This window comes from Vicugna pacos, chromosome 13 (genome assembly GCF_048564905.1).
Source record: "Vicugna pacos chromosome 13, VicPac4, whole genome shotgun sequence".
NCBI lineage: Eukaryota > Metazoa > Chordata > Mammalia > Artiodactyla > Camelidae > Vicugna > Vicugna pacos.
The window spans coordinates 57290999-57306277 of NC_132999.1; the positions used below are offsets into that span (position 1 = coordinate 57290999).

The window sequence follows — 15279 nt, forward strand, 5'->3', positions numbered from 1 at the left end:
GGTACCACCTGGACACTCTGTTTTGTCCTTGTCCAGCAGGCCGTTTTGGACACCAACTTGATTCATTGGGTTCTTGCTCCCTGAGAGGCATTTTGCACACAAAGTAAAGGAGGGGAGAGGGGAGAGCTTCTAAAATCAGGGACTCTGGAGGCTGACTGCAAGAACCAACTCCACCCACCAAGTGGTGGGATTTCCAGTGTGGGCTCCGGCCAGAGGCTGCGTCCATGTCAGCTCTGCAACTTAACTGTTACCTAGACAGGTTCCTTCTTTCCTCTCTCAGCCTGTTGTCTCACCTGGAAGAGGGGAACGGTACTGGGATCTACCTCGCTGGGCTGTTACATGCTATGAACTCAAAGCTCTGAGTTACAGGTATTTATTCATTCATTCAACACACCATTCGCTGAGCGCCAGCCATGTGCAAGGGTCTGCTCAAGTGCTGGAGACAGAGGAATGACTACAACAGACAGAAGCCTTGTCCCAGAGAGCTCACCGAAAACCAGCCCAACAGAGAAAATGCTATAAAACGTTAAGATGGTGATCCAAACTAGAGGAAAGCCACGATGCTGGGCTGGGCAGGACGGAATGCTGGCAGTGCTGACTTCAGATACGGTGGTCAGGGAACACAGTCACTGAGACAGTGATGTCTGAGCAAAGATTTGAAGGAGGCGTGGCCCATAAGGAAACACATGGAGCTCTGGAGAAGGATGCTTCCGGGAGAGGGACCCACAGAACAAAGGCCCTGGGGCTGGAGCCTGCCTGGTCGTTACGGGGTCAGTAAAACTGATAGATCAAGGAGTGAAGGCACTGGGTCAGCTGTCATTTACAGACCTGCAGAGGCAGGTGAGAGACCGCCTACATTATAAGAAGCCCAGGAGGGGTGACTTGCTCATTCAAAGGCCATTCAAGTTGGGGACAGAGAAGAATCTGGGGTCCAGTTCAGGGCTATTTGCGAGTCACCACGCTGTGTTTCTTGGAATTTGGGAAGAGGCGTGTCAGATAGCCCCGAAAGGCATCCAGATCTTAATTCATGGAATTTGTGCCTGTTACTTTCTATGGCAAAAGGGACTTTTGGGGTGTGATTAAATCAAGGATCTTGTGGTGGGGAGATTAGCTGGGATTATCCAGGTGGGTCCAATTTAATTACAAGTGTCCTTATAAAGGGGAGGGAAAAGTCAAAGGAGGAAGGAGGAAATGTGATGGAAGAAAGAGGCTGGTGTGATGAAAGGAGGGGCCATGAGCCAAGGAAAGCAGGTGGGCTCTAGAAGCTGGAAAAGGTAGGGACATAGATTCTCCCCTGGAGCCTCCAGAAGGAACCAGCCGCTCTGACACCTTGACTTTAGCCCGAGAAACTGACGATGGACTTCTGACCTCCCAAACTGAAAGAGAATAAACCTGTGCTGTTTTCAGGCACCAAGTTCAGCATAATTTCTTCCAGCAGCCACAGGAAATGAACACAGGCGGCATCCGTGTTCATACCTTTCTATGGCACCTGCCGACACTCGAACTGTTTACTTACCCAGTAGTTGGTTTAATTGGGCACAGTTCCTAAACCCTGATAAAACCAGTCCCTTGGTGAATTTTGCGCTCATTCTTCGTGGGACCAGGCTGAGGGGAGACCGGGCAACCTGCCCCTCCTCTACCTGGTTTACACGTTAACCCACGATTCCGTGAGTGAGCCAAGTCTGCAGCTGTTCTAGCTTCGCTGGGACAGTAACTGTGGTAACTGAGGGCAAGCTCTCTCAAGCTGGTGGCCGCGGGCTCTCCTGCTGGCTCAAAACTACCGTTCCTAAACCCTTAGGACAAAACAAGGTAGATGTTTATTTTATGTGGTCCTTATATGAGGAGTTTTTAACTAAAAACCAGAGGTGTGCAGAGGAGACAGGCAGACCTCTGCAGACCGATGAATCTTGCAGAACCAAAGCCCTCCTGTTCCCAGGCCTTTTTCAGACTGGCCTTGATTCTGGAGATGAGGACAGAGCTGGAGAAAGTTTATCCTGCCCATATCTGGATATTTTCTTTTTTAGCTACAGCAAGGCTGCCTGTATAGAAGTGGTTCCCAAACTTTCTGCCAAGAGCCCTTTGGGAATACAGCTCAGCTGTGCAAACCTCTCCCCACCCTCTCTTCTCCACTTAAAAAAAAAATTATTTTATTTTTATTTTGAAGCAGGGAGCTAATTAGGTTTATTTACTTACCTATTTTTTTTTTAATGGAGGTACTGGGGATTGAACCCAGGACCTCGTGCATGCCAGGCATGCACTCTACCACTGAGCTATGCCCTCCCCCTCTTCTCCACTTTTTATCTGTGACCCCTACTTGAAGTATTTTAGCCAGAGCTGCTGTCCTGAGCTCCCTGGTCTCCTCCTGCTTCTGATTTTTAGGAAGTCACCTGTCACACTCAATTCTTTATCCAAAGGTTACATTCTGGAACTGTAGCAACGACAGCGAAAACTTCCGAAGCACTTACTAAGTGCCAGGCACTGTGCTGGATGCTTTCCAGACATGCACTGTCAGTAATAATAATTTCACTTATTATTTTATTTACTTTATATAAATAGTTATTAATGATATTTTATGACTATTTACTTGATATACTTATATTTTAATTTATCATTTACTATCCTGTTTAAATTTCCCCCAAGTCCTAATGAAAAAGTTTCTAGAATAATCTCCATTTCACAGATGAGGACACTGAAGTTAAGAGAAGTTGTCTACTCTAAATAGAAAAGAAGCAGGATGCTACAAAAATGAGAAACTTGTAACTGGAAAGGAGATAACTGCCATGAATTACAAAAAGAATAAACACAAAATTGTAAAAGAAGACATCTAAATCACTAAGAGTGGGAGAGGGAAGCAAGGAAAGCCACTGTGGAAAACAGTATGGAGATTCCTCAAAAGACTAGGAATAGACTTACCATAGGACCCAAGAATCCTGCTCCTGGGCATATATCCAGAAGGAACCCTACTTCAAAATGACACCTGCACCTCAATGTTCATAGCAACACTATTTACAATAGCCAAGACGTGGAAACAGCCTAAATGTCCATCCACAGATGACTGGATAAAGAAGATGTGGTATATTTATATGATGGAATACTATTCAGCCACAAAAACCGACAACATAATGCCATTTGCAGCAACATGGATGTTCCTGGAGAATGTCATTCTAAGTGAAGTAAGCCAGAAAGAGAAAGAAAAATACCATATGAGATCACTTATATGAGGAATCTAAAAAAAACCAAACAAACAAAACATAAATACAAAACAGAAACAGCCTCATAGACATAGAATACAAACTTGTGGTTGCCAAAGGGGAGGGGGGTGGAAAGGGACAGACTGGGAATTTAAAATGCAGAATAGATAAACAGGATTATACTGTATAGCACAGGGAAATATATACAAGATCTTGTAGTAGCTCATAGCGGAAAAAAAATGTGACAATGAATATATACATGTTCATGTATGACTGAAAAATTGTGCTCTACACTAGAATTTGACACAACATTGTAAAATAACTATTACTCAATAAAAAAATGTAAAAAAAAAAAGAATGAGGGAAATGGACCAATCAGGAGTGAGAGAAATAACCCATCAGGAGTGAGTTCCATGCAAATAAAGTACTACAAATGGGCCAATCAGGAGTTAGCTTATGGAACCAATAGAATTTTAGGGGTAAGTTCTACTTTCCTAGGAGTAAGCCATTTCAGAGACAAAAAGTGAGATAGAGCTGCTGGGCCAAGGAACTGGATGGTGCTGGCAGGAGAGCAGTGGCCCTACCTGGGGGTCCTGCCGGTCTTTTCTATGGGGCTTCCCATCTCAGGAGAATGAACCTGAGCATTTGGGAACACCATGATGATTTTCAATAAAAGCATCTCTTATTAAAAAAAAAAGAGGGAGAAGTTAAGACACCAACTCAAAGTCACACAGTGAGTGGCACAGCAAAGATTCAAACTGGATGTGTCTGACTCCAGACCCAGAACAGCTCATCACCCACTACCTCCAGGTCCCCAGATTCCCCTCGAGAGTCCTCTCCTTAAGACTCAGCTGCTGGGAGCCCTTCAGAGGCCAACCTCAGCCTCTGTGATCAGAAGGTAGAATTCCTTGTTTTTCTTCATGTCATTTCCCCGCCATAAAAACCAACTTCCCCTGCGTGAGTCACTCAGTCCCCTGCAGCCCTGATACTCATCTGGACATATTGTAAATAATTGACGCTGAGATGTTTAATCATAAAACTGGAATTGAGGTTAAAACGGGGCAGCCCGCAGGAGAGGAGGAGAAAAACAGCCCACAGAGGGGAGTCTTGTTTTGCGGGGCTTGGCACCTCCTTCACACTGGGAAATAAAACAAGAACTACCCCTGGCTGAGTGCTTACAACCTCCACGGCATTGCCAGTGCTTTCCAGCATCTTCTCCTTTTTTGCTCCCAGCAGCCTGTCAAGGCACAGTCAGTACAAGGGTTGGAGTTAAGGCCCTTTCTGTCCAGCGGTGATCAGAACAGTTACCAATCTAGTAGGGTTGAGAAGTGAATATTTTATCGACATAAATGTACAGTGCTGTGTATACAGTAAGTGCCAAGACACGGTGCAGCAAGGGAAGGATGACACTGGATTTCCCCAGCTTGTGTTACTGGCCCACACTCACCACCACCCACTCTCCCAGGCTTTAAAGTCTGCTAGGAATGAACAAGACTCATTTTCCTTTCTTTGCAGCCGACAGGTGACACTGATGTGGCCTCATCACCGACACATAAGCCCCTATGAACTGCAAAAAATGATTTCTCAGGGGCCTCAGAAGGCACAGCCTGGCTGCCTTTCCTTTCTGCCATTTGATCTGCAAATGCTAATCAAGACCCAGCTAAGTGCTGGGAAATGTGATGACCTTTTCCGGATGTGCCAGATACAGTTGGCTGAGGTGAGATGTCACCTGCAGGGCACGCTCACCTCCAAGCACAGCTCACCTCCTGATCTTTTCTCCTACTGGTCCTGGAGAGAAACAAGAGATAGTGACAACTCACTAGCCTGATACTCAGGATGGTTTTGTTTTGTCTGCACATGGTTCCCAATATCCACTCTTCCCTTCCTCCATGGTTAAGAAAATTCCTGATGCTTGATTTCCTGTGGCTTCCTAGAATAAAGACAGCATTATCCAACCTCGTGGGCAGCTAGCAGGGCCGTATGACTAAGTTCCGGCCAGTAGGGTATAAACAGACGTGTGTATCAGAGGAGGGGGACATTTAGGAAGGGTTCTTGAACGGAAGGGACATGTCTTTTTTTCTTCTCCTTCCTCCTTCCTCCTTCCTATTGGCTGTAATGCAGATATGATGGCTGGATCTCAGCAGCCATGCTGGAGCATGAGGCAGAAGCTGGCAGAGCAACAAGATGGAAGGAATCTGGGTCACTGGTAATCACTGAGCTAGCCTCCCAGCCCTGGACTGCTGATCTCTGGTCTCTGCTTATATGGGAGAAAAATAAAGGTTTATTTTATTGAATTTACTGTCACTAGGGCTTTTTGTCACCTAAACCAGCCCAGGCCTGGTGAACAGTAACAATGAATTTGTTTGTTAAGACTCAACATGGGCTTTCTGAGAGGGCCTGAGCCAGAGGTGGGAAAAGAGGATAGCCTGGGCAAAGAAGCCAAGAAGGGCTCCTCAGGCAGAGGAAAAGGTCCCCAGAAGGCACAGGGTCCAGAGGTTCAAGAAGGAGGCGTCAAACAGGGAGGGGCAGTGGTCAGCCTGAAGCCCCTAGAGAAGTTCAGAGGATGCCGTTGTTTTACATGCCCAGTGGCCACTCCCACTCCTACTGGAACAGCATCCTGATTTTCCTTTGCCAGGGACTCCCCACTCTCAGCCCAAGTGTTTGACCAGAACTCTGGCTTCAGGGGTGGGCACATGCCCTAGGCCTGGCCAAACAGGACATTCCATGCCCCTGGGATGGTTACTCTGGGGAGGAAATGAAAAATGGAGTAGGGGAGGGGAGGAAAAGAAAATGAAATAATAGCAACAATAATAAAACAAGAGAGTGATCCTGCAAGGGCCATAGAAGATGATATGGCAGAAATTAAGGGCTAGATTAACCCAACCTTCTGAGCTGAGGCCCAGCACCTCCGCCTACCACCTGACAAAGGAATGTTGGTTCTCTAATTCCACAACAACCCAGCCATGAAACGCTACAGAGCCAAATGGGGCCAGTGTAATCCCAAATTGGACATGGTAGGAATGGACTGATGGCTGCTCAGTTCCACTGGATGGTGTGAGAGACACCAATCATACCCAGTGGCTGTTAGGATGGCCAGTAGATATTTACTCTATGCAAGGGCTGGACTGTCCAACATAGTGGCCACTAGGCACATGTAGCTAATAAGCTCTTTAAAAATGGCTGGTCTGTACTGAGATGTGCTGTAGAAGTGTAAGATACACACCAGATTCAAAGACTTAGTAGGACAAAAAGGATATCTCATTAACATTTTAAATGGATCCCATGTTGAAATGATCTATTTCAGATATACTGAGTTAAATAAAATCTGTTATTAAAATTAATTTAGCCTATTTCTTTGTACCTCTTTAAAAACATGGTTACAATTTAAAATTTAAATTTAAAATTATGCATGGGGCTCACATTCTATTTCTATGGGACAGAGCTGTCCTGGAATGTCAGCTCTCCAGGGTGGAAATTTCTGTTTTGTTTGCTGCTTTCTCTTGGTCTGAGAATGGTCCTGGTCCATGCAGGAGAAGCTTAATAAATGTTCACTGAATCAATGAAAAGCATGACATAGTGGTATCGTGGAATTTAATGAAAGAATGAAGAGCTGACTTAGTGATATTGTTGAAAATACATGGAGTCTGTTGGACTGTTCAATCCTGTACACCACTGGCAATGCACTTCACCTCTGTGAGCCTCAGTTTCTGCATCTGTAAAAGGAAGATGATGCTTTTGAGGATCCAGTGATGTAACCAATGCCAGGTCTGGCGGAGAACAGGCAGCCTGCTCATTGCTGCTGCCCTGTGTGTGCGAGACCTGGGGAGGGGAGAGGGTGGAGGGCTCTGCTGAGCAGCTGTGGCTATTTGGGGTGCATGAATGACACACTCAAGCTATGTGCCAGGTTGTGGCCTCCAGCAGCTGCTAAGAGGTTTGTTCCCACACAGAAGTGCCTCTATTGCTCCTGGAAACGCAGCCTGTTTCCCCATCCAGACAGGATGCTTCAAGCCCCAAGCTGGTATCAGGTGGACTGAGGACCCCAGGAGGCATTCTCCATGGGCACCTGTATTGGCCGAGACTTAGGCACCCCCAGGGTGACAGGACAGGCTGTTCTCTGGGGCTTCCTTTCCAGAGAAGAAATTAGTGGTGAAAAAAGCATCTGCATTTCAGATATGCTACATGGGAACAGGGAGGCGGGAGGCAGAGGGAAAGGAGGCTGCAGTAACACCAAGCAGGGGGTTCCCGGGGCCACGCAGATGCTTGGGACCAATGACCGCACATCATCTGACTGTCAACGCAGGTGAAAATCTGATAGACACCTATGGACCCTCCCTGGAGAAGGGCTGTGTTAGTTTCCTGTTGCTGCTGTAACAAATTACCAGAAATTTACCAGTGGCTTAAAGCAACACAAATTCACTCTCTTACAGTTCCAGAGGTCAGAAGTCTCAAATCGAGGTGTCAGCAGGGCCGATTCCTTCTGGACGGTTCAAGGGAGAATCTGTTTCCTTGCCTGCTTCAGCTTCTAGAGGCGACTTGCATTGGCTCCTGGCCGCTTCTCCCATCTTCAGAGTGCTTTACTCCAACCTCTGCTTCCATCACCACAGCTCCATCTCTGACTCTGAGCCTTCCACTTCCTTCTTATAAGGATTCTTGGGGCTATATCATGCCATCTGGATAATGTAAGTCTGCACAGGCTTTTTAACCATATAAAGTAACATATTCACAGATTCTGGGAGTAGGATGTGGACATCTTTTGGGAGGAGAGGGTCATTATTCATTACTAATCTTATTATTCAGCATACCATAAGGGCCCGAGGCACAACCTTGTACAATTTGAGGGGTTCACTGGCCTTCCACACCAACTGTCCCCCAGGAAAAGAATCACCACTCAGGTGTCAGGAGCATGGCTCTCAGAGGTTCTGGTGGACCTGGATATAGAGAACGTGTGTCATTACAAATCGGGGGCATTACACATTTTACAACAGGGCCTTTTCTTTTCAGAAGCTCGCATCTTTAAATTGTGGTAAGAACAGCTAACATGCATTGAATGCCTCCTCTGAGCCCACATTAGCTCCTTAAATCTTCATAAGCACGCTGCCATCATCCCCAGTTACAGATACAGACACTGATGCCCAGAGAGGTTACGTGACTTGCCCAAAGCCTCACGTTAATAAGTAGCAGAGCGAGGCTGTGAACCAGATAGTCTGAGTCCAGAGTTCCCCCAAATCCTGCCTCTCACCTGCCCCTAAGCCATGCTTTAAAGAATGAGTTTTTAAACATCTACACACTGCTTCCATGAACACAGCAGTCCTTCTGCCAACATGAGAAGCAGAGATTTGCTGATGAGAGATGGAACAGGCGTGCGGCTGTCTGGGACCACTCAGTGACAAAGACGAATGACAGTGACTTAAGAAACCTGCTAAGAAGCTAAGGGTCGGGGCTGAGTGTTGACCCTGCCCCTCTCCCCTCCTCGGCTCAGCCCCTGGGATCTGGGGCTCATGGGGCTGCCTGAAGCCCTGTCTCACGTGCAAGGACTCTGCCCCTCTCTGAGCTGCCACAGCACAATGTTGAGGGTTGCGACTCAATGCCCACACTCAGAGCCCTTCCTGGACCCGGGCACCAAGCTGGACACTCTGGTACATCATGTAACCTGAATCATCAAAACACTCCCTGGCTGCTCCCTCACCTCCACTGCAAGAGGAAGGAAAGGGGGCCAAGGGTGGTGAGCAGTCAGAGAAGACAGGCTCTGTCCAGATTCAAACCCAGCTCACCCACCTGGAAGTCCCATGTTGGGTGTCACAGTCTCCAGTTCATCGGTGGGTGTTCCAGTCATGTCTGCTGTCCCCTCAGGCCAGGACATACGCCACATTGTCTCTGCCCCACGAGGAGCTTTGATGGCACTTTTTAAAATTAGCGTTTATTAAATATCTGCCAGGTCTGGCCTTGGGTCCACCCTGCAGGGTGTTTAGATCTAAGATCAGCTGAGGAATGAAACTACATACGTTTTGGCACAGAACATTATCACTGAAGCAAAGGTAGCCAGAGCAGGTCAGGGTGATCAAAGGTCAAAATTGCTCCCTGAACCGGGAGAAACTTCCAGAACAATAACAATGGCCATGCAATTATGAGACTAACCACCACTACCACCAGCAGCAGTAATTACAGTGATGATAAAATAGCCGCCGTTTCCTGAGTGGCCCTGACGCGCTGGGCACGGCTGGCTGGCGGGCGCTGCCCGGTGAGGGTGGGCCCCGAGGGGCAGGAGTAAGCCCGGCAGTGCCCCCACCAGTCACTGATTCCACACGCAGGAACTGCACACCCGCAACAGTCGCGGTGGCAGTCCACGTGCGCGGGAATGTGGCAACAGACATCGTAGAGAAATCACTCCGTAACACGTACCCCGCATGTATGCCTTCTCTTTATAAAACTCCAATGTCAAACAGGAAAACTGCAAACAGGGAACCTGAGGCGTGCTTACTGTTATCCCAGAAGTCTCCCCGTAGACCTTTCGAGTCGTGACCCACAGCCTGCTGCACTGGTCACTCCCGAGCAGGGTCACTGGAGGCCCAGGGGAAGGGCCACACTGGGCTGAGGGAGCCAGGCTCCCCAGGGCTACCTGGGTGAGCGTCTGGATGCTGAGTGTGTTGTGGGAGGGGAGGCTTCTCCTGGCTCTAAGACTGGGCGTGGCCAGGCGTGGCCAATCAGATTTCCTATTTCCCAATGGGCGGGGCACCAGTCCAGCTAGGACCAATAGGACTCAACTTTCCACTGTTGAGGCAATGCCAAGGGGGCAGTCCGGCCCTCTGCTGCAGCGCCCTCCCCTGCTGGGTTTGCTGTTAGGACAAGATGTAACCCCCATGCTGGTGGCCATCTGGTCCTTGCAAGGGGAGAGGCTGCCCGAGGAGGGGCCAGCATGGAGAAAAGGAGAGCTGGGGTGGAGAGTGAGCAAGACTCCAGAGGACACCCCTTGAACCCAAGAATCCCACTGGACCTACCCCTCTGCCATATGAACCAATACATACCCTCTTGGCCTAGTAAAATAAATGACTAAACCCCCCCCCCCCAAAAAAGCCAAACCAGCCAGTTGCCCCCAACCTTCCCTTGTCTGAGGCAAGCTAGTGCTGACAGAGCCGGCAGCGGCCACACACTCCCGACAGGCATTCCCCTCCCATGCCCACTCAGACTGCAGAGCCAGGCCACCAGTGGGGGTTCTGGAACATGGCGTGAGAGTCAAGGCCTGATTCCAGGCTTACTCGGTCTCTTCCCTTGGCTGGAATGTTTTGAGGATGACTATCAGAGTCCCTCACTAAAAGAGACCGGTGGCCATGGACATGACTGAGGAAGGACACTGTCACAGGGCTGTAGGGTGGCAAATCTGTCCCTGGGGCACTCCGCTAGAACACATCGCCCAATAGATATTGTCATAAATCACCGGGCTGGGAATGCCTCTAGGTGGTTAGCAGAAAACAGAGGGCGGAAGAACCAGGCCTGCCCTTGAAAATGTCATTGCCAAGGTTATAATGTACATCATTGCCAAGGTTACAATGTACATAGAGCGAACAGATACACGCAGAGGAAAAAAGGAAGGAGGAAGGGAATGCATTGGAAGGGTGTGTGGGGACGGGGGACAGGCAGACACACCCGAGGGGATGCCATCTCTCTAACCTGAGGACCAGGCACTCTGCCGGGCACCAAGGGAGCCATCAGCAGCAATGTGTCCTCAGCCGTACATGCCAAGGAGGGGCAAAAGGGAAGAAAGATTAATTGTGAGAGCTGACAAACTGGGGAGAGGGACCAGAAGGAACAGAGAGACATGAACAACCCAAAGAAGGAGAGAAAAGTGAGCAATAATGGAGGGGAACACGTGACAGCACGGAGGAGGAAGGGGGGAGAAGCGGGGTGTGAGGATCTGGTCCCTGACCAGGCACCAGAGTGGGAGCAGGCGGGAGAGTGCTGGGGCTGAGGGGAGGGGCAGGGGCTGGGAGATGGGGTTGGGGGGTATGGGCAGTTCAGAAAGAAAGGTGGATCTGGACCAGGGCTGGGCCTCATGCGCCCACCACTGGGCAGCTGCTGCCTCTCTGGTCAAACAGCCAGGCCTCTGGGTGCCGGCAGCTGTTACGGGGGCCGGCCCAGCAAACGGTCCGTGTGCACAGACATGGTCACAGAGAGCCCCGGAGCGGGGCTGCTGGGGCCCCACGCCTGCCACCTGCATGCACTGCAGTGGCTGCCCGAGCACAAAGGGACAAGAAGCAAGTTGGGCCCTGGGGAGAGGCCACTCTCCAAGGGGGCCTACCACCTCCTGCTTGGTCCAGGCTGACCTCACGCCTCACCTAAACACTGGCCACAAAGGCTGCCTCCATGGCCTCCCGGCCTGCCCTCTCTCCACTGCTCTTCAGTGATCTTGCCAAAAGGCAACACTCTTAGTCAAGACCCCTCCATGGCTCCCCATCACCCCCAGGATAAAGCCCTGCTGACAGGCCCTGGGCCCCCGCCTGCCGCTTTTCTTGGCCCTGGCTGATTTCTACGCAATTTCCACGCACACTCATTTCATCCTCCCCACGGGCCCATCTCTGCAGATAACATAACTGAGGCTGGGAGAGGCTCCATGACCTCAGCCGGTTTCCCACACGGGCCGAGTCACCATTCTCCTCGTCTGGGCTGGAAAGCCAGCTCGTCCATGACTCCTGGCTGCCCCTCACCTCTCCAGGCCCAAGTCTTGTCCAAAGACCCACCACTTCCTCGTTTTCCTTTCCACTGCTACACTCTAGGGTGAACCCTTCCACCTCTGGGTGCCCACCTGGCTTCCTGCCCTCAGTCTCTCCTTTCTGTCCAATTCCTCCAGCACGCTGCTGCCATTTTGAGCTCCCAGAAACAGCCTTTCACCCTGTCTCTCGCCTGCTCAGACACCTGCAGGGGCTCCCCAGGACCAAAGAGTCAAAGGCACCTTAGCTTGGTGTTCAGGCCCTTCCTCTTCACCTGAGGGATCTGGGGAGACAGGTGCAGAGGGTTGCTGGGGAGCCTTCCTAGTGCACCCCCTCCTCACGAAGGCTCCTATCTCTCTTACTGGCAGGTAGGGGTTGTATCCTTTAGTAGGGGGTGGGGAGGGGCTGGCCGATGGAGACCAGAGCTGGATTCCAGGTGTTGGCGCCCAGCTGACCTCCCAGACCTGCGCGGTCCTCACCTGGGGGCCTACAGGGGTGGGGCATCATTCTCTCTACTTGGGGGGCTCCTTGGGGCCTCAGAAAGGACAGGAGCTTGGGGAGAGGAGGAGAGCCCCCGGCAGCAGCATTCTGTACCCGAGGCTGCATTGAAATTGACCTCAGTAAGACCAGTGAAAAGAGATCAAACCAGTGCTTCCCAGATCCCAGAGTTCACAGACCAGTAACATCCCTCCCGATCTTCTGAGAAGACTGACACTGGGCTGCAACCTCTCTCTTCTTCCTCGCAAGGGCACTCAAACGAAACAAACCCCAAACAAAGAGCATCCTCCCCTCTGCTCTGCCATCCATTCGCAGCAGAACGGCCAAGGGAACAGCAAAAACAGGAGGAGAGAATCCCGGAGTGCAGGACACTCTTAAAGTGAAACTGGTTTTGATTTCAGGGAAATTTAATACACTGTCCTTTGGTTTTCTAATCTTGCTACCAACTGAAGAAGTGTTTGTCACTGAGAGGCCAGGGTCTACACACAGCACTTCAGAACTGCGAGGCTAAAATATACCCTCTTTGTCTGCCGCTGTCACCAACTTCACACAGGGGCATGTCCAAGGGGGGAAAGAAACCAGAAACATAAACTGTCACCGTGCATTACATTAAAAACCTGCAATTAAAATTAAGAAGAGTCTATTATAAAAGGATTTTTCCATTTGCAAAAAAGTGTCGGGCCTCAGTTTTCCCATCAGTGAAATGAGAAGTTGGGTGGGACCAGATTATCCCATAGTGTCTTCCGGAATTGAAATTCTGGATTTCCTAAGTTAGTCCCAGTTAGAGAGGCTGCCTGTGTCACAGCAATGTGCAGTTTTCAGAGAGCTCTTTGGAGAAAATAAAGACTACCACAATTTATAGGGGAAGGAGGTTTTAGGCCACTTGCCCACCTCCCACTCCTCTGGCTGGGCTTGACCTTCAGCGGGTGGGAGCAGAGCAGATTTGCCAAAACAAACAGGTGCCCGCCTCTGTGCCCGGCTCAGTGCACTGAGCATTTCCTTAGCACCCCTTCCGGGGTGAGGCTGTTCACAGGAAATCTGTATCCTGTATGTGCACAGATTACCACCTGGGCAGTTGGGCAGCAAACTGGTATCAGTGGTTATCTCTGGGTTGTGGGGCTGGGGCGAGAGGAGGGGGCTGTGCACTTCCGACTTCCACGCCTCTACACCGGGGTTTCCCGGCTTCGGCACCACTGACATGTTGGGCCCAATAACTCTCTGCTGGGGGGCTGTCCTGTGTATCATAAGCTACTTAGTAGCATCTCTGGTTTCCACCCATTAGACGCCAGTAGCATCTTGATCCCAGATATTGCCAAATGTCCCTTGGATTTCAGGGGGAGGGGGGTGACCCCCAGCTGAGAACCACTGTGTTAGACTATTGGTTTAAATTATTTTAAAATGAAGCACGTATAATAATATCTATTAAGGTTATTAAGGCTATCTCTATTCAGCACCTCAGCAAGTGTTGCCAATCTGCCTCCCCAAAGTTCTCAAATAAACCTACTTCCTGCCTCTTCCATTGCTGCCACTGTCACCTGGGCCACTATCACAAAGCCTCCTATCTGGTCTCCCCGCTCCCAGCCTGGCCCCAGCAAGTCCTCCGCCCACAGCAGCCAAAAGGAGCTTCTGAAAGTGTCCTTCAATCATGTCACTCTCCTGCCTGGCTTCCTACGGCCTTCAGGAATAAAATCCAAACTCCCCACCTGCCTTCCAGGGGCTCTGCCGCCCAGACCCTGGCTCCCTCTGCCGTCTTCCAGTCCCAGCCACTCACGGTGCAGCCTGTGGACCAGCAGCCTCGGCAGCCCTGGAACTGGTGAGGAAGGGAGAAGCTCAGGTCCGCCCTGGATCTGCTGGAGCAGAAGCTGCCTGTCCATGGGTGAGGTGCATCTTCCAGGGACAAGTTGGCCCAGTCTGCCCCTCACCCCTACCCCGCACTCCAACCGCTCTGCCCCTCACCACTGGCTCCTCTTCATGTCACTTCAATGTCACTAACACGGGGAGGCGTCTCAGTCCAGACATTTGCAAGTTGTGGCCCCACGTGACGTTACATCTTAGCGCCCTCCTGGTTTGGGACACAGCTATGATGGCAACTCACAGTCATCTTGTTTACGTTCTGTTTTGTCTGTCTCTCCCCAAATCCCACGCCCAGAGAAAGCTCTGTGAGGGCAGGTCCAGTGTAGGCGGCACCAGGCACAGAGAAGGTGCTCTGCAAATGTTTTTGGAATTAATAATACGCACAAGTATCGTGCCCTTACTGTGGGGCAGTACCTTTTCTTAACGTGGATCATCTTGTTTATTCTTCATGAAACCTAAGAGGTGAGACAGGTACTATTTATGATAATCCCCATTTCACAGATGAGGAAGCAGAGGCACGTGACACATGGTCTCATAACAGGCAGAGTAGGGGTTCCATCTGGGGCGGTTGGGGGGCAACCTGGCCCCCGCCACTGCACCCACTCCCACCGTGCCACCTGCCCTCTTATTCATAAATTAAACCACATTTTACCTGCATGAAGGGGTGCTTGACATTGAGAAGAAATTCCTAGTGAATACTTTATATAAAATAAAGAATTCTGCTGTTGGGGAATCATAATCCCTTCATGTGCTTTGGGGTAATTTCCATCTTTGTATTTGGAATCTGTGTAAGCAAAGCCTGTCTATCCGTATGTTCCTGAAGACTGTTGCTATGGAACACTCCACTTCCAGATGTGAGTCCAGAAACAAGCCCAGCACGGAAGACTCAGGCCACTCAAGCTAAGGGACAATCACTGTTTCCACGCCCTCTGGCAGCGGGCAAGCCTTCACCCCTCACTGCCACCCGGAAAGTGACTGGTGTTCATCGCTGGAGATCTAGGGCTTTCCTTCTACGGCCCTTCCTGCTACCCTCA

General features: G+C 50.1%; 1 protein-coding gene and 1 long non-coding RNA gene across 4 annotated transcripts in view; one reads left to right on the forward strand and one right to left on the reverse strand.

The window, feature by feature from the left end:
* Positions 1–15279, reverse strand: part of TMEM51 (transmembrane protein 51) — a 47995-nt gene that overhangs the window by 12378 nt on the left and 20338 nt on the right. The gene's annotated exons all lie outside the window — the stretch shown is intronic.
* Positions 3761–7918, forward strand: LOC140700799 (uncharacterized). 2 transcript variants are annotated; one of them, XR_012079494.1, is made up of 3 exons: positions 3761–4089; positions 4707–4908; positions 7619–7918. It is a non-coding gene; the product is annotated as an uncharacterized lncRNA (long non-coding RNA). The 2 variants fall into 2 exon arrangements; XR_012079495.1 differs by lacking the exon at positions 7619–7918 and adding an exon at positions 5313–5485.